This window comes from Aquila chrysaetos, chromosome 5 (genome assembly GCF_900496995.4).
Source record: "Aquila chrysaetos chrysaetos chromosome 5, bAquChr1.4, whole genome shotgun sequence".
NCBI lineage: Eukaryota > Metazoa > Chordata > Aves > Accipitriformes > Accipitridae > Aquila > Aquila chrysaetos.
Genome location: NC_044008.1, coordinates 10,516,983 through 10,542,013, shown reverse-complemented (window position 1 = coordinate 10,542,013; position 25,031 = coordinate 10,516,983). Strand labels below are relative to the sequence as shown.

The 25,031-nt window shown below is 37.1% G+C and overlaps 1 protein-coding gene across 11 annotated transcripts in view; it reads right to left on the bottom strand.

Moving 5' to 3' along the window:
* Positions 1 to 25,031, bottom strand: part of PCLO (piccolo presynaptic cytomatrix protein) — a 396,208-nt gene that overhangs the window by 277,052 nt on the left and 94,125 nt on the right. The gene's annotated exons all lie outside the window — the stretch shown is intronic.

The window sequence follows — 25,031 nt, the reverse complement described above, 5'->3', positions numbered from 1 at the left end:
TGGAATCACAAAACTCTTACTGCAGCACAATAAAAAGTAACAGATTCTTTGTTTATATAAACTGGCTTAGTAAGAAATAGGGCTCACAATCTCCACACAGCAACAGATTGTTATGTGTTAAACATGAACTACTTGTTATTTTAATGCTGGGTTTATTTCCACCAATCCAAATGGGGTTTTTCAGATTGGGATTTTTTTCAATCTTCAAGACAAAAAAATAAACCTTTCCAACTTACTGTGAAAACTTAGAGGTGATTTCAAAGTAGAATTCAAGTCATTAATTTCATTTTGAACTCTCTTCATTAAGCTTGAACAAGTAATGATTGCAACATCCACCTGCAAATATTTATTACAGTGATTTACTATGAGCTGAAAAACGTCATTAGTATTTTTGTAACCTCTTGCTAGACATCTTTAAAGAGATCCATCATAGGCAATCTGTAGAACAGAGCATGAGAGTAAGGACAATTACCAAGAAGAAAACCATTGGAGTAACTGAATGCTGTTTGAGACATTAATGTAGCAAGAGACAGTAAACTTATTGCTCTGTCTTGTTTCACCACTGAAAGCACACCTATATATGTTAGCTGCGTGGGTAATCCTATCAGCTTTGATGGCACAGAGCTATTTGAGTGAAGACAGTATATGGATGTTCATGAAACTGCATCTCATTTTCTTAACTTTGATGCAAATTTCTCATCTTGATTTGCAAAGTTAAAAGAAACACACTGCTCTGTGAAATATGAGCTACTAACTTCAGTAGGCTTTGAAATGTCTCTAAATTAACAAAAATATTCTCACTGCCTTCAGTGGACAGCCAATTAAAAATGTAGTGTGCTGATCTAGTGAGGTACTGAGACTTCCTTTGATTCTTCTTTGGAAAGGAAGGAAATTATAATATTTGTTTCGGAAGTTGTCATTATATGTGCAACAAAATGTCTATGAATCCCTATATCTGATATAAGAGAAGCAACAAACTCAATAAATTACCTTTGACAGCTTTGGGATTTTATGCATTTGCCCATAATTTTTCTTCCCCCAAGGGATCAGCACTTGCTGATCTAAAATGTCTTGAAAACTAAAATGAGAATTTACTCACAAAATGGCAATTCAGGCTCTCACGCTGTTATTCTGAATGGTTCATCACCTTGATTGCTTAGGGGGAATATGGTATCTACAAAAATTTGGTGACAGTTTGTTGTTTTATTCGCAAAAAAAAATCCAAACAATTAAAATTTAGGCCTTGAAGGAATTCGTTTGTGGATACACATGTGCATACCTTACTAATAGAAACAGCCAGCGATCACGGCCTGATGCTGTGCAATGCCAGGAACCTACATCTGCTATGCCTAAAATGATTAAAGTGCAGAGTGCCTCACCACATGGAATAGAAAGAGGGGGGAAAAAGAAACTCTTTGGCTAGATACTTTCTCTCTTTCTTTTTTTACTTGTCTTTGATCTTCCCACTATTTGCCCTTCCATCGGTCTTCCTCTGCAGTTTCTACATTCCCTACCCGCTATATTTTTCTCATTGACCGTGATTATACTCATATATGATACCTTCCTTAGCTCTTTTTTGGTCTTTTTTGCATTCTTTTTTCCTTCTTCTGAACCTTTAGCCTTCTTCTCACTTAAAACAAAATTAGTGTACAATTTTTTTTTTTTTTTTTGCCTTGGCTTAAGAGTTTTTAATTTAATTTCCTTGGAGCCTTTTGTCTTCTCTATGCCTCCCTAAACACCATCTGCTCAACTAACGTGACTGAACGTATGATCATGGAGCCTTGGTCTCCTCTTGTACCTTTACCATTCTTTTACAGCTCCCAGATTCAATGGAAATATTTTCATTTGCAATGGCATTATTGAGAGCACAACCCTAACAGATGAAACACTGATTTATTAATTCATCCTGTTTGAAGCTGTTCTACTTATGTATTCATGGGACTAGAGAATGACTCTCTAGCTTAGAGAAGGCAGGAGTTAGCAGTTCCAATGAATATTCAAGTACTTTGTATACAAGCAGAACACTCCAAAACGAGAGACAGAGTTTATGTCCAACCAGTGAAATAATATGGTGAGAAGGAGCGAGCACAAGCTCTGAACTACAATGGTTAATAATCTGTATTCTCTTGCTGCATCTTTGGCAACAGCCAGGTGTGCATCAGGGGACTGACCACAGCATGTACTGTTCAAGATAGGCAACAGAATAAGGCTTCACTGCCTCTGGCTATCTCCAGCCTACACCATCCTTCAACACTGTCCCAGTAAGCTTTGCAGTCTTGAACACCTCTACATGTTCTCATGCTACAACATACCATAAGGTACGGAACACATACTTTAACTTTTCTGCCAGAAAACCACCAACACAGTCCTCACACTATGTAAGGTACTTCGAAATGAACTCCTGGAAGGTGGGAGATCTTGGTTTGAATCCAAACTTTGAATGAGGCAAAATGATAGAAAGATGTCTTGAACCAAAGTCTTCAGGGGTACAGCATAAGACACAAGAGAAAAACAGACTTCTTCTGGAAAGTTTCATTAGTCTTCCACCAAAGGGTGTCAAGACAGTAGTAAAAGACACTAATTAGTAATACATGATTATTCTACTTTCTGGAAGTAGAAAACATCTGGAATAGCTTGCCAAAATGATCATTTGGCATATTTGGTTGAGTTTTTTAAAACAGTCTTCAATTACTCCTTCTAGAAATAATTTGGGGTTTTGTTTTATATTTTATTTAAAGTCAACTAGCAGTGGATAAAAAAAAGAAACCATTTCAACTGCACCAAGTACCCAGAAATCAAATAATCGACTTTTGTAAAACTGATTCAATATTTCTTATTTTACAATAATTTTAATTTTACTTTATAAAGAAGTCTACATGCAGTGTATAAATGTGTTATTTTTACCCCCAAAAGCTAAAGTTTTTGTTTCAGCAAACCACATAAATTCAAGATGACAAAACTGAGAAATGCATGTATATTCAATAATTTACTTCCATTATGTCATAAAATGGGAAGCTAGAGAGTAGAAGAATATTTTCCTTGAGGCAATCACTTAGTGTTTTGACATTTCTAAAATGGGACACTTAACAGCGAGTAATACCACAGAAAATATCCTCACAGAATAATAATCAAATCAGAGGGAAAATGAGGTGAAGTGTGAAGGTCTCAATGCCGTGATTTGTTTAATTACATTTTTTATGAAGCCTTTTTTTTCCGCTCTGCCAGGCTGTATAATTTCTTCATTGAATTTTACATATCAAACTAAGTTTACATGTTAGATTAGCCACAATAGCTTTCCTCTAAGAAGGTGTAACTTGGCCCTGTTTCTGTCAACCCTGAAATATAAAATGAGCAAGGAAGAATAGAAGGAAACTCAGGAGGGGAAAGAAACATGAATGAAAGATGGGAGAAGAAGGAAAGAAATTGAGGAGAAAAGCTCAGATAGATGGAGGTAAAGAGACCATTTGAAGGGCGTGCCAGAAAATTTGCAACTTGCATAATGGTCCTGACTAATGAGCATTTATTGCTGTGTTTCACCTTTGATCTTGGAAGCTTACAAATGTAGGGAAATAGTATGAATTTGTCACCAGCAGATATTAATTACAGTTCATTCCACCCCAACATACGCTTGCCAGACCTTCCTCTCTGAGTGATCTGATGGATAGACACTGATGACGAGTGCTTCTGATGCAGACAGCTGTTTGTGCAGTAACATGTGCAACACAATACTGATTCCTAATACTTCTTCACCTTCAGAGGAGAGGACTTAAGGACAAAGGAAAAAGGGTATGGTAAGCTGCAAAGTGACTAGGTAGGGCGAGAAGTTACATTTCATATATAGCATGTAGTGTTGAAAGTAAGATGTACAACAGTGTGGTTAGAAAACGGTATATAAAAGCTATCAAAGTCAAAGAACGTTAAAGGAGCAAGAGCAAAACAAATATTGAAGCTGAGATTAAATGTGCTTCTAATTGTATTGCACGAAGGTTGAATTTCACTGATGAAAGCTTCTATCAGATATGTATCTTGGACCATGAGGCAGCATCTGCAAATTTGCAGGGTATTTTGTAAGTATTTAACATTCTTTTGTCCAGGCAATTATGAACAATGTGCTGTTTAATTTCTAACAATATCCCTTATGAGATCCTTAAACAATTACATTCAAATGGAAAGGTTCCAAGAACCTAGTTTGCCAAGATTTTAACTCCCCTGAACAACCAACTGTATGCTTGACAATTTTAAGCTTAAATACCACAGGACAGACCCTAGAAAGAGCTAAGGAGGGGCATATCCACCGTCACCTGCAGAACATTATTCAGGAAGGACTGCATAACTCTCAAAGTCATGATTTTCTCCACTTTCACAAGTATAGCCACAGTTCTAAGACAATTTTCTTCATGGCTTATTTTTCAGGTTTACTGTTCTGTTTTACCAGATCTGAACTTCTTTTACATTTGTTTCTTCCCTTATTTCTTTATTTCTCTTAAATTGAGTATTTGGTCCTTTGAATCAGTTATCAATATAAATCCAAGCATCATCAGAAATTCACCAAGTACCTGCAACATTTTTTTATTCCTGCCACATCATAAATACATGTCTGGTTGGGTACAGATGCCAATCCCAATACCTTCTTGTCTCTACACACTGCATCTTGTGTGTACAGACAGGTCTATCATACATGTTTTCTCATTAAAGTCAGAGTTCTCTGCAGAAAATATCCAAGTCCGACTGTAGAGTGGGTGTTTGAAAGTCAGGCTCCTTCTGCCATGGACTATTTTGTATCACATGTCCCTTTTAAAGATTGCCAACCTCATAATTTGCTTTCAGGCATTTTTGCCTCCAAAATAAATTTGTTTCATGTTGTTTCTGGAAAACAGACATTTTATGGGTAGGTATCTGTTGTAACCAGATTTTCATAATGGCCAAGTGCCCAAAGCAGAATGGCAATGCCATGGATTTTGCTTCCTGGGAGATATAATTCTCATTAACTTCTGCATGATCTTGGGCACATTTCCTGTAATCCAAGGCACTGGCTGAGTTCATAACTAGCAAGTGCTCTGCTAATACATCTTTGTGCTTTTCTGAGCACAAAAAAAAAAACAAACAAACACAAAACCCCAAAAAACAGACATTCTAATAAGGCGAAGGAGAGTTACATACATTGTGTAAAGCAAGATTAGTTCTGCTTGTTTGTTCAAACCAGCCATGATGATTAAGGGGAAGAATCAGCTAGGTGCAGAACAAGTGGCTCAATTTACCTTAGCTCCCTGATTAGACAAGAGGAATGAAGAGAAAAAAAAGCAATTGAGCAAGATACATGCTGACAGGACACCAATTACCAAAATAAGTTAATAGTGTCTAAACACAAATAGAATGCTGTGTATGGAGAACTTTGAGGGGGGTGGGGGGACAAGGAGGAATGCAAAGAGAATAGAGAACCCACGAGACTTGTATGTAAAAATGCAAAGAAAACATTGATAAAATCTTAGCTATCTAGTTATTGCCACTAACAAGGTATATTTAAATATATTATGTGCTAGAATAAAAGCTATTATACGTATGGCAAAGTTTATACAGATACACAAAGTTTATACAGATGTATCTAATAAGGGAAAATAATTGTGGGGAACATAATTGAAACAAGAGATGATGTTAGCAACATGATGCCAGTTGCTTAGAGATCTGCATTTAGTTTCACTCTCTAAAGACAATCAAGGTTTTCAAATATACATCAATTAGGCTTTGATTGTGATGATAAATATTCAAAGACTTCCTGCAAATGCCTTAATGTAAATAATACTGAAAAACTGTATAATTACATAATTCTTGTAATGTGAGGCTAAGACAAATTATCACAGGCACTTAGTGAGGATCAGTAGAACTAGTACATCATTTTGGACAAGAAAATAACCTGTAGTACTACTTTTTCTTTTATATTTCATTGTTTGTAACTAATTGTACTTTCTACAGTGTAACTCCTGCTGGCATAACTGTATCTCTCTCTCACATTTTCTATTATAAATACCACTTTTTTTAAGGGGTTCACCTATTCATTCATGGGTGAAATATTTTCTTGAGACATTTCTCACTTAAGAAAACTGCTTTAGTAAGCAAAGCTCCTCCTAAGCCTACACTAGCTCAAGGTGGAGCCTAAACTACTGCAGTTCCCTCTCAGGTGCTCAGATATTCCTTTTCTTATTTATTTTTCAGCTTTGCTCTATCTTCTCCAAATCCAAAACCTTTAACGTCTCTGTCTACATGTAATCTATAAGAAAGTAATGAATTTTAAGTTTCCTTTTTCTTTTTTTCCTTTTTTTTTTTTCTTCTTCTTCATTTGTCACCATAGCTAAAACAGTCATCAGCTACTAGCAACTACCAGGGTCTTTTATTTGGAAAGTAAAAATTATCATCTTCCTGAATTCAAGAGGTGCCAACCTTAACCATTCATTACAAACCAAAGTTATTTATATTAATACCTTGGTTTTATTACAGCTTGGCCTTTTTATCAAAATATACCTTCAGCATCTATTAAATAAAAGGAGAATTATGTAGGAAAAGCCTTTACATAAATATTTACATTGTAGTCCGCAAATAACACATGGAAATTCAACATCTAAATTAACGCCTTTGCTTTTCAGAAAAGAGTTTTAAGAATCCTCTTGATCTGAAGATTAAAGAAGGTAAAAAAGAATTATTTGAGATTATCTAAAGATGGATAGTCTACAGATGCATTTGTCTGAAATTCTACAAGGGAGCAATTTGCAGAGAAGTAGTTGGATATTTGTCTGTCCCTCCAGAATTGAAAAATTTTGGTTTATTTGGGGTTTTTTCCCATGAAAGAGTAAAATGGGGGTGGGGTGGGTGGGTGTTGATGGGATTTTTTTGTTTCTGTTTAACAACAGCACTGGGGTAAGGGAAGACCGGTAAATGTTCACTGTGGTCAACATGGTATGTGATTCCTCCAGCTGATTATAGTTTCTCACTGAAACTATAAACTAAGTAAAGCATCAATTGAAAATATTCTTAAAAAAACCCCAAAACCACAGAATGGTATTATTTTTAGCTCATACCTTTCCATAAATAAATACGAATAAAAATTCCTGAAAAAACTATCCCATCTGCATCTGCATTTTGAGTAACATGACAAAAGAAGGATGCTTTTGAGAATTCTGTCAGAATAATGTTCCATGTGAATTTGAGAAGTACAAATATGTTGGCTAAATCCCTGTTTAAACTATAAACAAACAACTTGAGTTTATGTATCTAAAACATCTTCCTGTAATTTTAATTTTTTATATTTAAGGGGAAAAAAAAGAAATTAATCATATTAAGACCTGTAATAGATGAGTAATGAATAGATCCATTAATTGAATTATTTAAAATTCAATTGGACAAATGTCCATATTGTTTATATAAACCAGATGGTACTTCTGCTATATACTACTAGCAGAAAGTATATTTCTCCAGCCTCCTTGAAAGGTGATACTGAATAAAAACAGTGATATGCAAAAATAAAAGGCCAGTGTCTGCCAAAACATATACTTTAAAAAAGCTGAACTAGCACTCTGCTTCATTTTTTTTTCTGAGAATGCTTATTCTAAGCATATTCATTATACTCTGAAATTTTGAGCTCTGTGGCTTTAAAGTGCTTAAAAATAAACTACACTTCTGAAAATTCAAATTTAGAATTGTTAGAAGGTCACAGAAACACCAATAAGTGGGTTTTTTTCCCCCACAATTAATGTATTGAAGGGCAATTTCTGTTCTTGATAAGGACAGATATTAGCACAGTCTTGAATAAGCCATTGCTAATATTGTCCTGAACAATAAAATTTTATCAAAGACAGTAAAATTGGGGAGGTTAGGAAATGTATCTTTTACATAAATGTATGCAGATAATAATTCTTGGTAACTAAAAGGACTGAAATCTGTTCTACTACTGTTACTCTAAAAACTCCTCTAGTTTAGTGATGTCTCCACAATAATCTCCAGGACCAAAGAACTAATCCGTAATTACTACTGACGTTATCCGCTGGCATTTTCAGGCGGGAGTTATGAGTCAAGAACGCAGTCAGTACCCTGGACTCCAGTTCTGATCTGCAATATCAGGGTACACAGTAACACCCACTTTTAAATAAATTGCATGCTGATTTTTTAGCTGTGTACTTTGATTTTGTAAGGCGGCTTAGGCTGCACTAATGAATCCATGAGGGGCTACCTTGGTCTGATCCTGCTTACGAGTTTTCCCACCTGCTTCCTTACCCAAACACAAGATTGAGGCAACTAATATGACTGGGTTAGAGATTCAGTGGTAAAATAAGCATATTTAGTATTTTTACTACAGATCAAAAGCAAGGATTGATTTTTAAGACATTCAAACACAAACAGCATATTTGTGTGTGTGTGTATGTGTGTGTATATGCAGACTATAATATACTATTCATATACATAAACACACAAAATCTCTTTAATAAAATCCTGGACCAGAGATACTCTCACATATCAACTATAATGCACAAACCAACAAGAGCAGCATCAGTTTGTACATGTAATTTAACAAAGCATTTGTACACTCCATTTTTAAGTTACGGGTTTTTTCAGCTACAGTCTTCAGTCTTCACTCTGAATCTTTTGGATTTGGTTTGCATGTATTTGCAATAAACCTTCTCTGAGTTAAAATCCATTCTATCTAGTCTTCTGTCTGGAAATATATGTGGATGGGTAATATACATAGAGCAAACAGAAGATAAACTAAAACAATAACAAAAAGGTAAGAAAAACAAAGTCCCAATCCTGGAGAGCTTGCAGTAATACAGACATTATGCTTCATTAAGAACCTGTAGAAATATATTGCCCATCTTTATGCCTTGTCCCTATAGGATTTTTATTAGTTTTCAAGCTTATGTTTTATAAAGAAACCAAAGAACTTGCAAAGGAACAAGAGCATCATTTCATTTTGTGCATTGCATTATTCCCTACACCCTTTTTGTTCCAGTTTCTTTTCAGGAACTAAAAGAGGAACCCACAAGTGAGTAAGACTTACAGAGTAAGCAAAGGTTGGTTTGAACTTCCCTCTAGCTGTAGGTGCTAAAAAAGGTCAATTTCTTATGTTTTTTACTCTAACAACGTATTTAATACAGTGAACTCAATGATAATTCTGCCAAGAATTCATTTTCTCTTATCAACACTGCAGAATTAGAAAATTTGGGATTATTTTTTTTTAAACTGCAAAACATATAAATTAATTTGAGCTGGACAAATCTTGAGAAGTATTTCACCTGCTGGTGAAGCACTGCAGTCACTATTCTTCCCACATCTCTGACTAGCAGAATTGTAATTATTATTGGAAGGGAACTAGTGTGAGAAAACAGAGATTTTTAATTCATCACTGTAACATTTATGTTTAACAAATACAGAAATGTATTGTCCTTTACTCAAGACAAATGCTGGTTATCTACATTAATCTGCAATTCCAGAAAAAGACATATCTGTAAGTGGCAGCAATTCAAAGTGTCTTTTGAGCAATATTATTTTTAAAAATTGATGATCAAAGAAAAGAATTCAAAAGTGTCTGCAATGAAAATTGCTTAATATATGCTAAATATCTCATTATCTTATGAACCTTGTTAACATTTCCTTATCCCTCAGTAAATTTAGTTCGCTCAATTGATGAGCAGTGTATAAACTTAAATTTTAAAACGACTCCTAAGACTCTTCCAATGTATACACAGGCATAAAATGAAATTGGATTTTAATTTTGATATGAGGAGTACATAATTTTCTACAAAAGAAGCAGGTGTGCTCATCCTATCTTGCTATTCAGCATGCAACAGTGACCACTTCCAAAGTGTGAAGTGAATTAGTATTGATCAAAAAAACACCAGAAACAAATATCTCGTTGGGGAATTTGTCTTCGAGCAAATCTGAAAGGAAATGACAAGACTTTTAAATTTATTGTGAAATATAAATATTTTTTATTATCCATCTTCATCGTACCTTTTTACTGCTAACACTCCAAATGAAACATTATTACCTTACCTGACCACACTCTCTCACACCAGAGACTATCTGCAAGAAAACCTAATGATTTCTCTTGACCTTCTTGCCTGTCTGAAATTTCAGTCAAACTGACATTTTAAGTTTGACAGAACTGGGTTTTCCTACAGAAAACATATCTTTTTCCCAAAACCGTTCTAAAGGACATGTAGAGGAAAATACTGAACAGTTATGGGAGAGCATCTCCATAGGAGGATATTCTCCCAACATTACAATGAGAACAATGTGAATTTACTACTACTGTTTATTTTAGTAGACTGTAGTTGTTTTAATGGTATCCTCTTTAACATATCAAATCTAATCTCAGAACCTGTAGAAGAAAAGCTCCATGGATTAATCTTTTCCAGAAGGTGTATTTCTTCTAATTTATTTTAGATTTTCACTTTACTATTTTATCAAATTTTCCGTAGTCTTGAACTGTACGACTAGTACAAGTAGAAAGTTTTGTCTATCACCTAGCTAAACAGTGCCATTCTTTCCAGTTTGTTTTAGGCTTCAGTGACTGGATTGATCTATATCATATATATGTATATATTGTCCACTAACAGACCTCCATTCTGATCAGCTGGAGAGGGGAACAGGATGAGGCCATTGGTGCCATTTGTGTTTGTGTGAGTGCTGCCCTTTCTGTCAGAGGTGATCTGTGTGTCCAGCTGTTTCTGTTTTTCTGTGTGTTGCATATATGTGTTTGTGTTATGTACCTATTAGGAACAGACGCTGAGCCTCACTGCTGACTGGACCGGGGGACAGGGAGCTGTGTCAGTCTCATTTCTATTCTCATTCTCAATCTATAGATTTGGCAGCCCCTAACAATCTCCAAAGGTTTCGTTTCCTCTTATTTCACATTTTTGAGACACAGTGGTTTTCAGGCCAAAATACTTAACTGATTTATATAATAAAATTACAACAGACCTTATACTTTCTTTTATCGTTTTCCTTAGCAACTCAAGGATACATTTGTATACCAGGCCAAAATTTTCATTCAGGTCTCCATTATGACATCTACAGCTTTCCCCCTCTGGCTGCAGAGATAATGAATATGTACACACAGACATAGACGTAGGAGCAAAGAGCAATCAAAAGGGAAGCAAAAACACTACCATGAAATTCATATCTGAAAAGTGCCAATACATGCTCTAACACAAGTTTTAACTAGTGTATGAGTATTGATATCAACACGTAAATCCCGTAATCTAGTTGATCCTATACCTACCATTGATTATTTTGGAAATATCTTCCATGTTCCTTTCCATTAATGTATTTTGAAAACTGAGAAAGTTATAATATCCAGATGTAGAAGCAGTTATTAGATAATAATGTGCAGAAGTATAAATTAGAAGACCAAACATTTTAAAATAGAAAAATATCCTAGCAAGTTTTCTTCTTTAATCCTAATTTTATTTTTAGTGTTGATACACTGGTGGAAGAACAGTTGAATATACAAAAAAAACCCTTTGTATGGGGACTTCTGTATCTCACTATTTGAAATCTAGTGGGAAATAACATTTTATAGTTTGAGAAGAACAATCTCGAAATTCATAATGAAAGTAAAAAAAAAATTGTATTTGATTTACTCACTAATGATCTAACAATTTAATATTGATAAACTCCTTTCTGAATGCAAATCATCTTCCACAATTTGTATGTAGAAACATCACTTGCATAAGCAATTCCATCCCACATTTTACATGAAGTCAACACTATCACACAGCAAATTATATAAAATGTGAATGTGTTGGTGCATTCAAAATCAGCAAACTAAAAACCAAATCCTCTACATTTTAAGCTGTATTCAGAAAAAAATCTGTGGTGGGTGAAACTGAATTACAGTTTTATCTCACATGTCACCGTGCGCTTAAATGACGCACTGCTGTTGGAAGCATGTAAAAGCCATTGTGTGGTTTTCATGTACGTGACATGCCACTACACCATAGCTCAGGGCATGAAATATTTTCATCTTTAACAAGGACGGGCAACAACTTTTTCTTGATGAGAATGTATAAGTGATAAGTACAGCTTATAGCATAGTTACTCAGAAACCACACATTGGAATCAATGCTACAAGCCAAATTTTAAGTTCCAGTCAAGGAGTGGTAACCTTCACAATGAAATCTACAGTTCAGTAATTAGCGGTGTGCAGCTATTAATCTCTCCTAGATGGCAACTGAGACTTTTCACTAGCAGATTCTTATCCTGGTTTTGCACCAGAATTGCTGTCTGAATATTTGTCAATTAAATTCATGATATAAAGTAATTTCTCCTTCCTGTAGTTTAGCCAACTGAAAGTTTACAAATACTGACTATATTACCATTGTGGGTATTTCCAGACAAACTCCTACAGGGAATAACAAAATAAAACCATACACAATTAATCTTTTTTCTACACAATAGTACTCTTTTTTTATTATTTTGGGGGATAAGCTAATCACAAGAGCAGTTAGGCTATATTTGCCTTCAATTATGTATTTGTAACATGAATATGTAAATATCTAGACTGGCATCCTGATACAAGTTAATTATACATTCTTTATATTGCTCCTTAATTTTATATCTAAGGTAATGAGAAAAAAGATTTGCTTTCTATATTATCGAGATTCTAGGAAAGTGCAGTTGTATCAAATTTTTGTTGCATAAAATAAGAAATGAACAGCCAGGTGAGGTGGTTCACAGAGAGTCATGAAGGAGTATTTGAAAACCTTATTAACCAATAGAAATAATACTCAGGATGATACAACTTAGACCAACAGAAGCACTTTCTTTTCTTTCCCAATTTTATTTTAAAAAGCATCTGCCAATGTCATTCATTGAGGAGTATACAGTAGAGTAAGTCCACTCACTTCATACTGTTGTCATGAGAGTCACAAGGAAATAAACGAAACTTCTGTTCAGTTAAGTACAGCTGAACAATGTACATGATTGTCGTGGTTTAACCCCAGCCAGCAACTAAGCACCACGCAGCCGCTCATTCATTTCCCCACCACCACCCAGTGGGATGGGGGAGAGAACTGGGAAAAGTAAAACTCGTTGGTTGAGATAAGAATGGTTTAATAGAACAGAAAAGAAGAAACTAATAATGATAATGGTAACACTAAATAAATGACAACAGTAATAACAAAAGGATTGGAACATGCAAGTGATGCACAATGCAATTGGTCACCATCCACCGATCAACGCCCCGTTAGACCCCGAGCAGCAATCCCCCCCAGCCCTACTCCCTCCAGTTTAAATACTGGGCATGACGTCCCATGGTATGGAATACCCAGTTGGCCAGTTTGGGTCAGCTGTCCTGGCTGTGTCCCCTCCCAACTTCTTGTGCCCCTCAAGCCTTCTTGCTGGCTGGGCATCAGAAGCTGAAAAGTCCTTGACTTAGTATAAACACTACTTAGCAACAACTGAAAACATCAGTGTGTTATCAACATTATTCTCATACCGAACTCAAAAACACAGCACTGTACCAGCTGCTACGAAGACAATTAACTCTATCCCAGCTGAAACCAGGACAATGAATCAAGGCAGCACACACCTGTAATTCTTCCCAGTTTTCTCCTGTAGCAGACTTTCACCAGCAAAGAAGTTGCTTCCATGGCCACTGTCATTTACATCCCTTTGTGTGAAAATATGATAAATTTTAATTCTTACCTGTTAAAGCTGTAGCATCTTTCCACTCTTGTGGATATTTTTCACATTAGCTACTTTATGGGTTACACCAATTGCCCGACTCAAGACCATTTCAGTCCAGTGGAGATCAATTTATTCACCCTTGAATCAGCCTGGTAAGTATTCAGCAAACCAGATAATCAGGTCTGTCCTAAGGGGGAAAGCTCTTCTTTCTTTCAAACAGACCAATATTGAGGTATCTGCAGCATAAAGCTAAGGGGAAAAACAGGTTGGGGGGGGTGAAAGGTCTTCTCTAAGTTCTAGCACTTCTAGCCTTTGTTCCTTTTCAGCCCTTAATATAAAACCATTTAAAAACATTCAGTTTTTCTTATGAAACTCAAAGCAGCAAGAAACTACCTTCTGTGGAGGATTTAACAGCAAAACCTGAATGCAGCTGAATTTTGAAAAGGGAGACATGAAAATTCCTTAACTATCTAAAGGCTAACTTTAGTAATCTGGGTCACCATCCTGTTTCAAGTCAGAATGTTACCATACTGCAAAATCCATTGTGAACTCGTGTAAAGCAGAGAGATTTGGGCTGTGGTTTCACATGGATTTTAGAGTTTATTTAGTGAACCTCATACTGATGAGTCAAAGGCTCATCCTATGAGATGTGTTTGCTGAGCTACCAGTGAAATCAATATGATTCTGCACACAGCCTGCTTGTCTGGGAATAGGATGCCTGAGCATTTCACATTAGAGCTGGAGGGAAAATATCCTGCATGAAATGTCTGAAGCAAAGTTGCAGAATTTTCCACAATTAAAAAAAAAAAAAAAAGTAAAAAGTATCCCTTTTTTAGGGTACTAATTATCTTTCCTAGACAACTTTCCCAAGAAAGCCATAAAGACACTACAAGGCATTCTTTACTAGATTAACTTTCTCCCAGCAATTGTGTTTCTCTGGAATATATTTCACTAGATTAATCTTCTGGGTTATGCTCTTTAAAATGCTCACAGGATCATCAATCTCGCTCTCAAGCTGCTATAGCTGAGTAATTCATATCGGCACTGCAGCACCTGCCAATCCTGTATTCCTCCCTATTGCTAATATAGCAGTTTAAAGGTCAGTAGCGCAACCTGAACAAAAGACTCGTTGGCCTAAAAGTAAGTGCAAATCTACCAGAAAAAGCATGGAAACTTGCAGTCTCTGTATTGTAGCATATGCAGGAATCGTTTACATTGTTTCCAGAAGTTGGTCAGTTTTCTGCTGAGTTGATGAACTTCAACTGTTTCTCTCAGAGCAAGATCAAATTTGCTCTAATTTATTATCTTCCACCAGGCACTACCTCTACTCTGTGTGTAAATCTGAGAAGAATGGGGCCTACTACTTTAAATAGTGCACTCCAGGCATAAGTTATCATGACAGCATGTTTTACTCAGAAGTGTAATTACAGAATCTCAGAGATGCTAACTAAGAGGAAAAAAGCTGCACAGCTAAACAGATGCTTGTGCATCTTGCTAAAAAATTTCCTCACGCTTGCAGAATCAAACAGGAGAGAGAGAAAGACAAATCAAAGAAAAGCAGGTCATGTGCATGCAAATATGTGCATCCTCTGTACCACAGGACTTTATTGTGCTGCTCAGGCAGCACCCTGAGCCAAACAAAAACCTGCTGAATATCACAGTGCCTTTTGCCTCCAGTGAACAATGCCCTAAAATCCTCCCAGAGCTCTGTCCTGAAAGGCTCCAGTGTCTGCCAGAACACTAACCTCATTTGGCCATGCATTAAAAACAAAAGTTAATGCTACACTATGCTTGTCTCCTGTACTAAGATCTGCAGGACGGTTATAAAGCATCTGTCAGGACAGGATACAGTGCCATTCTTACTATCATCTAACCAAACGTGCCTCCTGACCAAGCTAAACCACAAGTGTAAACCTAAAATAAAAACACAGAGACAGAGATAGCACGTCAGACAACTACTTACACCACTCTTGCCATTATTGGTCAAATTGGTGTACATATTACCTACAGCTCTGAAGGACCCAAGTGAAAATCCTGAGCTAAACTCCTCTCACAGTCAGTGATCTAGATTCAAGTAAAATGTTCATTAAAAAATAGAGAAGCACTTACTCACCTGGTGCTGTTACCATGGCATCCACCTTACCCACAGCTACTCTGTTACTTAGTGATGTTGTCTGGTGGGGAAAGGAGTTTGAAAAATGTCTCTGGGGAGGGTTGAGAGGCACTCTTAGATTTGCATAAAGCAATTTATCTTCTTGCTCTCGTTATTCTTCATCTTAAACTGAAGGACTATCCACTTTCCCCAGACCATTTTTTTTCCAGAGGTGATACGTATTATTAGCCTCATTTTGACAGCTAGGAAGTTAGTCTTCCCACTTCCTTTTGAAGTAGAAGGAAGGATATTAGTGACTACAGCATTACACAGAGGAGGAGCTTACTTTTCATACTCCAAATCTTCCTCTGTTAGGAAGAGTGCCTAGAGTCAAGTAGTCTTAATATCCTGTAGATCACTGCTTCAAATACTCGAGAGAGCTCTGATTTCATGTGACGGTGCAGGGGTATGTGAGAGAGGATGCACCTGAAATACACCACCCTTAATCCTGCGATGCCCAGGATGCAATCCAAACGGGGCACGTCACTTTGGTCACAGAACCTATCAACACTCTGCACTACGAACCTAGGTAACAAGTACTGAATGTACTCCTCACCTTTAGAGATAAATATATTTGGAAAAAATACATCACTTTTCCCGCACAGTTTTCCTCATATTGATATTGGACAAGGCTTAACCAGAAAACTTTGACAAAGTTTCAGATTCAGCAAGATTATTCTTTTCTTTATTACTAAGCTTAAGATAAAGACATACATACACACACACACAAGAAATACAGCAATAGTAAGAGAATAAAGGACTGTGAGTGTCCTGACAGTAGTCCTTGAAACCTGCCTGTTACTACCTTTGGTAAGCCTTAAAAAGGGAAGGAAAGAGCTGCAGCATGTAAATCTGTCTCTGCCAGCAGGATCTGAGTGTGTAAACACCACATCATAAAACTTTGTAATACACAACTAACAGCTCATATAAACACTGTGGACATCTAATGTTTCCTCTCAATAAAATTTTGGCTGCATGCACAAATCAATGCAGTATCTTTAATGTACGAATGCTTCAGAAAGAATTGAGAAATGTTAAGAGAAACCTAATGAGTCTAAGAAGTCTTGCTACTGTTTACTTAATGGTTTCCCTTTCAGTAACAGAGGAAAAAAAAGATGTCTGAAGCTGAACAATTACACCCAAAAAGTAACTTTTCATCAGTGATGCCAGCATCTTTCTACATCTCTGTGGCTTCATTTTTCTTGGTGAATGTGAACCCATTTCATAGTTTGCAGAGTTAAGCTTGAAAGACCATTCTGAATCAATAGTTCTGCTCTTCATACAGACTCTCTACCTGGAAGCAGTTCTGCAGCTAGCAAAATATTTAATGCCAAGCAATAGCATCTATGAAGCAACAGAAGAGTTCTTACATTATCTGGACTTCTGTAAAGTCTTTGACATGGTCCCCCACAACATCCTTCTCTACATTGGAGAGATATGGATTTGATGGGTGGACTGTTTGGTGGATGAGGAATTGATCAGATGGTCACACCCAGAGAGTAGTGGTCAATGGCTTAATGTCTAGATGGAGATCAGTGAGAAATGGTGTCCCTCAGGGGTCCATATTGGGACTGGTACTGTTTAATATCTTCATCAATGACACAGACAGTGGGATCGAGTGCACCCCCGGCAAGTTTGCAGATGACACCGAGCTGAGTGATGTGGTTGACATGCCTGAGGGATGGGATGCCATCCAGAGGGACCTGGACAAGCTCGAGAAGTGAGCCCATGTGAACCTGATGAGGTTCAACAAGGCCAAGTGCAAGGTCCTGCACCTTGGTCAGGGCAACCCCCAGTATGCATACAGGCTGGCAGATGAAGGGATTGAGAGCATCCCTGTCGAGAAGGACTTGAGAGTACTGGTAGATGAAAAGCTGGACATGAGCAGGCAATGTGAGCTTGCAGCCCAGAAAGCCAATCATGTCCTGGGCTGCATCAAAAGAAGAGTGACCAGCAGGTCCAGGGAGGTGATTCTGCCCCTCTACTCCGCTCTCATGAGATTCCACCTGCAGTACTGTGTCCAGCTCTGGGGTCCCCAGTACAGGAAAGACATGGACCTGTTGGAGCAGGTCCAGAGGAGGGCCACAAAAATGATCAGAGGAATGGAACACCTTTCCTGTGAAGACAGGCTGAGAGAGCTGGGGTTGTTCAGCCTGGAGAAGAGAAGGCTCCAGGGAGACCTTATTGCAGTACTTAAAGGGGGCTTATAAGAAAGATGGGGACAAACTTTTTAGCAGAGCCTGTTGCAATAGGACAAGGGTTAATGGTTTTAAACTAAAAGATGCTTAGAGTAGATGTAAGGAAGAATTTTTTATGATGAGGGTAGTGAAACACTGGCACAGGTTGATCAGAGAGGTGGTCGATGGCCCATTCCTGGAAACATTCAAGGTCAGGCTGAACGGGGCTCTGAGCAATCTGATCTAGTTGAAGATGTCCCTGCTCGTTGCAGGGGTGTTGGACTAGATGACCTTTAAAGGTCCCTTCCAACCCAAACTACTCTATGATTCTATGATTCTGTGATTATGAATACTTCGACCTGTTGTCAAATGGCACAACTTTCCAGATGGTTACAACAGCAGGGTTTGTGGTTAAGGTCATACCTGTGTCATGACAACAAAGAAACACCAGCTGACTCTATATGGAGCAACCTTCAAACTGGTATCTGAGTGAGCTTCATGGGAATTATGCCTAGAACTAGGACCAGTCAGGTATTTCACTGTACTATTTTCAGATTTGATGTAATACCGTTGTATACCGCTGCACCTTGTGATAGTTGCTCATTCAGGGGTTTCAATGCATTGCCCCTTACTGTGTTGTAGTCATGCCCTGAAGTCGCCGCTGATGCTGGGTGACACTACAGGATTGCATTGCTTGCCTCAGTTTTCACGGTGACAATCTGGCCTGGTAAACCAGCTTAGTCATAGGCTTGTGACAACTAGAAAACATATTTTCATTCAGAGTCCTGCTTAAAAAGAGGCCTTTTCTGTCTTAAAAGATTTCATTCAGCCAAGACATTTAAGCTGTTCCGAAGATTTTACTGTTAGAGAGGTAGTGTTATTTTAATATTGTCATGGGAATTTTGTAAGCATTTCACAGCTCCTATAAGACCCATGTTGAGTATTTTCCCATATTTCAGTGGAACTGAATATTTATTGCCTCCTCTTAAAAGTATTTTTGTTTCCATTGTTCCACACTGTAGATACTGCAACAATACAAACAAGAACATTTTCTTGCCTTTAACATCATTACAGTTTTAAGATTTTAGGTATCCCTTCTGATGTGCATCAACAAACTCCTCACAGTGATCCAGCAATCACAGATTTTCTTTATTCCAGAGAGGTATGTGAATGGGAGGACCGAAACAATAGCTACATGATCACAACCCCCAGCAATACAACCAGATGGACTGGTTGCACTGGCTTGCACGGCGCAACTCCTAGCACACAGCACTAACTGTGGACAATCTATCCCACTAAAAAGGCAGTGACAGAACAGGGTGGAAAGCAATTCAAGCCACGTCTCACCTAGTGTTTCCAACCCTGTACATCACTGTCAGTGCTTAGACTTTCTCGATATTTTAACTGGTTGCCTAAAAGTTCCCTCTGTGGTTATCTTCTGTCAAGTGAAATGTTCAGAAGAGCTCGTCCTTGCACAGCAGATGCTTTTGTTCCACCCTGAGCACCCCAGTGACTGAGGCTTAGGTGGATAACCATTTACCTCCCAGAGGAGGAAACAATGGTAGACATAGTGGTATTTTGCACATCAAAGGGATTAAAGCACTTAGCAAAGGATTAGAAACCTGATTCTGGAGCCTCCTGAGCCTACTATCTCCCAAATCCAGCGGAATGTACCAGCCCCAGCCATACAAGAGGAGGAAATCCTCTGATTTCTCTAGGCATTTCAGATTGCCTTTCTTAGTGATTTATTTGGCTTCTCCCAGATGATTGCCCTCTGACTGTTTACCACATTACTGTCCCCTGCCCTTTGCTGAAAGTCATAAAAATGGAACATAGCATTATATTCAAAATCTTGTTTCGGACAAAAGGGGAGACACTATATACAGAGTAAGAATTTACTGTTAGTTGAATTAATGTTTAAACAGTCACATAGTCCAAATTATCCAATACATACAACAAGATCCATTAATAATAGTTATACCAAACTCTTCTAGGTTCTACTAATTTCATTTGACATGTTTGTTCATCCAATATTCCTCTTGTTCCTAGGGTTGACAGTTACAGTCTCCCTTAAACAGAAAGAGGTGGAACTACAACAAGTTGTGAGCAACCTGAGATCCTTGCTAGGAGTATGATGTTCACAGTTGTGGGAGTTTCCTCCTTTTCTATCCTGTGGTATACTTGGAGCTATATTTATATGTTTTCTTATCACACTCTGCCTCCTTCTCACTGGTTCCCTGCTGAAGTCTGAACGTTGCCTCCCCCAGCCTCACTTGACATCAAGGGCTGTTACTTGCAAGGCAGTGCTGCCCCAGGTTTGACAGACACTTACCATTCCTGGTGTTCACAGAGCTTCCACTCACACAAAGGTGAGGCAATAGTCACTTGGCCACTTGGTTATCATTATAGCAATCTGAGACTATGCCAAGACAAACCCACACATGTCCTTACACCCTGCACTGTCAATTCAGTCCAATGCCTTTGGCCTTTTACCAGTAATGGAAAATTCATGTTTTCAGAGCTACAGCACCAAACATTCTGACTTTCTTCCCTTGCCTCTCCTTCTCCCTTTTCTACTTAAAAGATAACCTCCATTTATTACATGTAGTTGCCTCTAGACATGTATACCAGTTCTGGATACAAGATCCATTTATGCTATGTTGCTCCTTCTCACGATTTGTAAATCACAGAAATTTGGAGAAGACAGCAAGGAGTCTAGCAGGGAAGCTTTGTCTATGTCAAGGAAACAAATCACTTATTTTTGAAGTAAACCCACAAAGCTCTACCATATCTTCCTTTCTTCCTTCAACTGGGCAGATGTGGCAGAAAAGTGGGCAGACAGCTTTAATTACAGATGTACTTAAAATTTATTTCCCTAGTTGGTATTCTGAGCTTGACAAAAAAAATTGCTATAGGAACTTGATCATCTATACTGTGTTGGACGTTAGCTCTGTATCTTTACAACAATCCTCTCTGACTTAAATCTTTACATTTGAAAATTTATCTAATGCAGTACTGTCTTTCTTTTCTCCTGTTGAGATCACTGATGAAAGACAGTGTAGAGCAATGTCTTTCATAGCATATGTTTTTGATAATGCATATCTTTATGGAGAGTAGGTAAGAAAGATACCTTCAACTAGGTTATAAACATCTTACAAAGACCTTTCCACAATGTGGCAAGTACTGGGTAATGCAAATAGAATTGCTCTTGGATACAAAATTAATCACAAAATTCTTAGGCCGCTACTCCTTTGCCATCTGCATTCTTTTTAAAGATGGCAATTTGTGCAGCATTTTGATGCACAAAATTCTGTAATATTCATTTTATCTTAATTCTGTAAGTGTAGGTACATATATCTCTCTGGAGATATCTACAACTACTATCTAGTCTCAATAAAAAAATGGTTCTATTAAGAGAAAAATAACGTGAAATGGTTTCACAAAAACCAGCTGTGTTACCTTTAAAATAATACAGGCTTCAGGAAACAAATTTATAGGCAGAAGAGAAAAATAATTCTTTGTAATCTAAATTACTCATTTAGGATTTTGTTCATTTTTTGAAAACTAAATGGAATTTATAAAATGAGTTTGCTCCAGAGGTCTTTGATATTTTAACATTAGGAACTGCAGAAGAGCTCAGGTAAATGTTAATATTGTATTAGATATACAAGGATCTCATCAAATTAAACAGTGTTCTTAGAACAATTAACTAGCTAGCTAGCTAGCATGTTATTACCAGAAAAATGTCCTACAGACATGTTTCCACTAAACATGACAGAAAGAGATATAATTGACCACACTCATATCTTAAAATTACTAACTACACTTTGAAGAAAGGCTAACAAACTGAAAATCAGCACTGAAAGATCAACAAAATTCCAGTCTTCATAAATGAGACATTTGTCAGCTGTTGCCACTTTTCTCTGCTTAATTTAGCACAAATTGTTATTTCAGGATGTCATGATTGCTGTAGAGTGGTTTATTATTTAAATCACTATGGTGTTTGAATAAAATACTCAAAATCTGGAGACCATATATTCACTGGATGCATACATGGTGTCAGATATTTGTGAATCACAAGTAAGCAACAGAAACTGACACTGACTTGTGAATGGATTGTGAATCCTTGAATGAACTGTTGAATATCTTCAAAACCCAAATGAAGATCTTACTCGTCAAATTTCTGTAATATTCCTTGTAATGGCCCAGCAAAATATCCCATCAAGGTTTTTTTGCTGCCTAAAACTGTGGCTTCAGGACAAGGGTGGGGAAAAGAAAGCTGATACTGCCCTGAATTAAAACCACAGGAGCTGGAACCTGCAGCCAACATTTCTTGTTCCTGTTGATTTATATTCATGAAGTTCAACAGTAAAAAGCTTTACATTTAAATGGGCAATTAAGAATACTGAAGGAAAATTTGGAAGTTACTTTGGCTTTGGACAGTGAAAGATTAAACATGGAAACCTACCCTATTTCAAAATTGTAATATATTTAATGTTTTTTTTCTTCTGTTGCATTGCAGAGACAAATTTACATTCTATTTGTCTTTCCTTCAGTGGTGTTCTAAAAGTGTAACTGGCTCCTCATCCTTCCCCCAAGAAATAAATGTCATCTGATCACTATTTAAAAAATTCATCCAATACTCCACACCTTAGGATTTTACATATACAGTATCGCTATTTATACTCCAGAACATTTCTAGTTGACTTCTCCCGAGGAAATACTACACTTAGAGCTACCTCAGACCCCAAAACCAAGCGTAACACTCCAGTGCATGGTCACAGCAGAGTTGTTTCCCTGTATATCATCTTCTCCAATATGTTTTCGGGTGCTGAGACTGAGCAAGCTCTCCAGACTGAACACACCCCACTCTTCACTTTTCTTTATGGGTCTCTCCGCTAAGCAGCAGGGGCAAAACAGGGCCGGACACCCAGGCAGCAAGGTCCTTCTACCTGTGACTGAGCCAAGGAGCTTGCTCAGTCCCACTGTTCAGAGCTACTGAACAGATTTGGAGTGAAATGCTGTGGCTGCCTCTGAGCCAGGCATAGCACTTCAGATACTTCTTTCAGACTAGAAATCTTCTCTCTTGCACAAGGCCAACGTTTTTTTAAACTCTAAGCTACCATCTACTTTTGTCATGCCTAAAACTGACCCGCCCCTCAGTACTAAGCATCTTCAAAAGCATAATAACAAGGTCTCGTTAATGGTTAGGACTATTTCTGTCACATATTTATTCCATATTCTGAACTGGGAGCTCTGAAAGTCTGTGCTACATGATTAGACTTACACATTTAAATGTCCACGGAACAGCGCCTTATGCTTTTCAAAATTATATCTTCATCCAGATTTTGAAGCATTACTTCAGTAATAGCATCACAAGATGTGGGAAATTATTAATATACTTAGACATTGGCTATCACTACTAGTAAATAACATGACAATGATTTCATACGCAGAAAAAGAAATAAGCGATCTAATGTAATTTCTCATGTACATATATGTACACATTTTTTAAAGACAACTTACTTGATATGGGTTATTTATACTGAACCTACAGTGATGGCAAATACATCTGAAATCAGCCTCAACCTCTAAATATTAGATTATTAACTTCCAGTTTGCTGAAAAAATACTCTGTAATATTCAATTCCTCACTACACAGAATGATTTAAGCATGGGAACTTTAAGTCATCTTGAGATCTCCTGGCCTTCACCTTTAAGTTGTCTCTTCCAGACAGAAAAAGTATTTACTGATTCCATATTTCTAAAAGAAAAAAAAATTTCAGTAAAATATCTATCTAAATAAAACTGAAATTGAAATGTGAGATTTAAATATCTGAAATATTTCTGCCTTTTAGGACCCCTGAGAGCTTTTATTAGACATTAACTGGAATGTTATCAAATATTCTGCAGGTTAGAAAAGATATGCATTCCTTCATAAAACATGTTACTTGGTTTATACTTTGACTAAGATTTATTAAGCTCTATCACCACATCTTGAAATCTGTAGAATGGTTAGCCTAACTCTGATTTTCTAATTTCTTCTAAAATAGAATGACCTACAAAAAGAAAAAAAAGAGCTAATTTCAATCTGACAACGTATTGCACATAAATATAAATGTATTGATTTGTCTGTCCAAGACTTCCATTTAGAAAAAAGGAATTAGCTAAACATATCAAGAATACAATAACACAGAAATAATAACAGAATACTGAATTCATAATGTTAAGATTATCACTAAACCAGAATTACTGTTCTGTGGATGCCAAACTCTGTTCATTATGCATGTGAACTAAAATTATTGCATTTCTATTAAAGAAATCCCCCTCTAATCCTCAAAGGCACTCTGTGCGGCAGGGCCAGCATATGATGGACCATAACGGAACTCCAGGATCTTCAATCTGTCCACCACTGATGCGGTTCTCCAAGTCACCAGCAGGAGAGAAGTCTTTTCTGGAATTGCACCTGTTAAGTTACCACCTCTTCTCAAACACTAGATATTGCAAATCTAGCTTGGTAATCAATGTAGGAAGTATTTCTTGCCTCCAGCATTCCACACACAAACATCAAACAATGAAATGCTGATGTATGACTGACACTGTGCACCTTTACTGTAATGTGGATGGTAATTCCCACATCATACATGATTTAAGTTTCAAAGCAAGGCTAATTGCATTCACATTTATGAACAAAAAGTATGTATCCTAATAGTTCAGGTGTTAATAGTTTTATTCAAATTTACATAAAATATATTTTATCTCCAGTGGGCTAGATTTTGGTTATTTCTTTGCAGGACTTCAGCTGGTTGAAATAAGCAAAGAGACTATTTTGTGTGTATTGCTTTGTTGCTGAACAAATCAGCTTGATACATGCAAAGAATTGCAGAAACTGCCTTTATCACATCTAACCGCAGATGGATACAAAGCAGGCGTGTATACCTTAGCTATTTAGATTTCTACTACAGTGAATGAAGACCCAGATCTCGCTTTAGTGGCCTAAAACAGATGTCAGCAGAGGACCATCA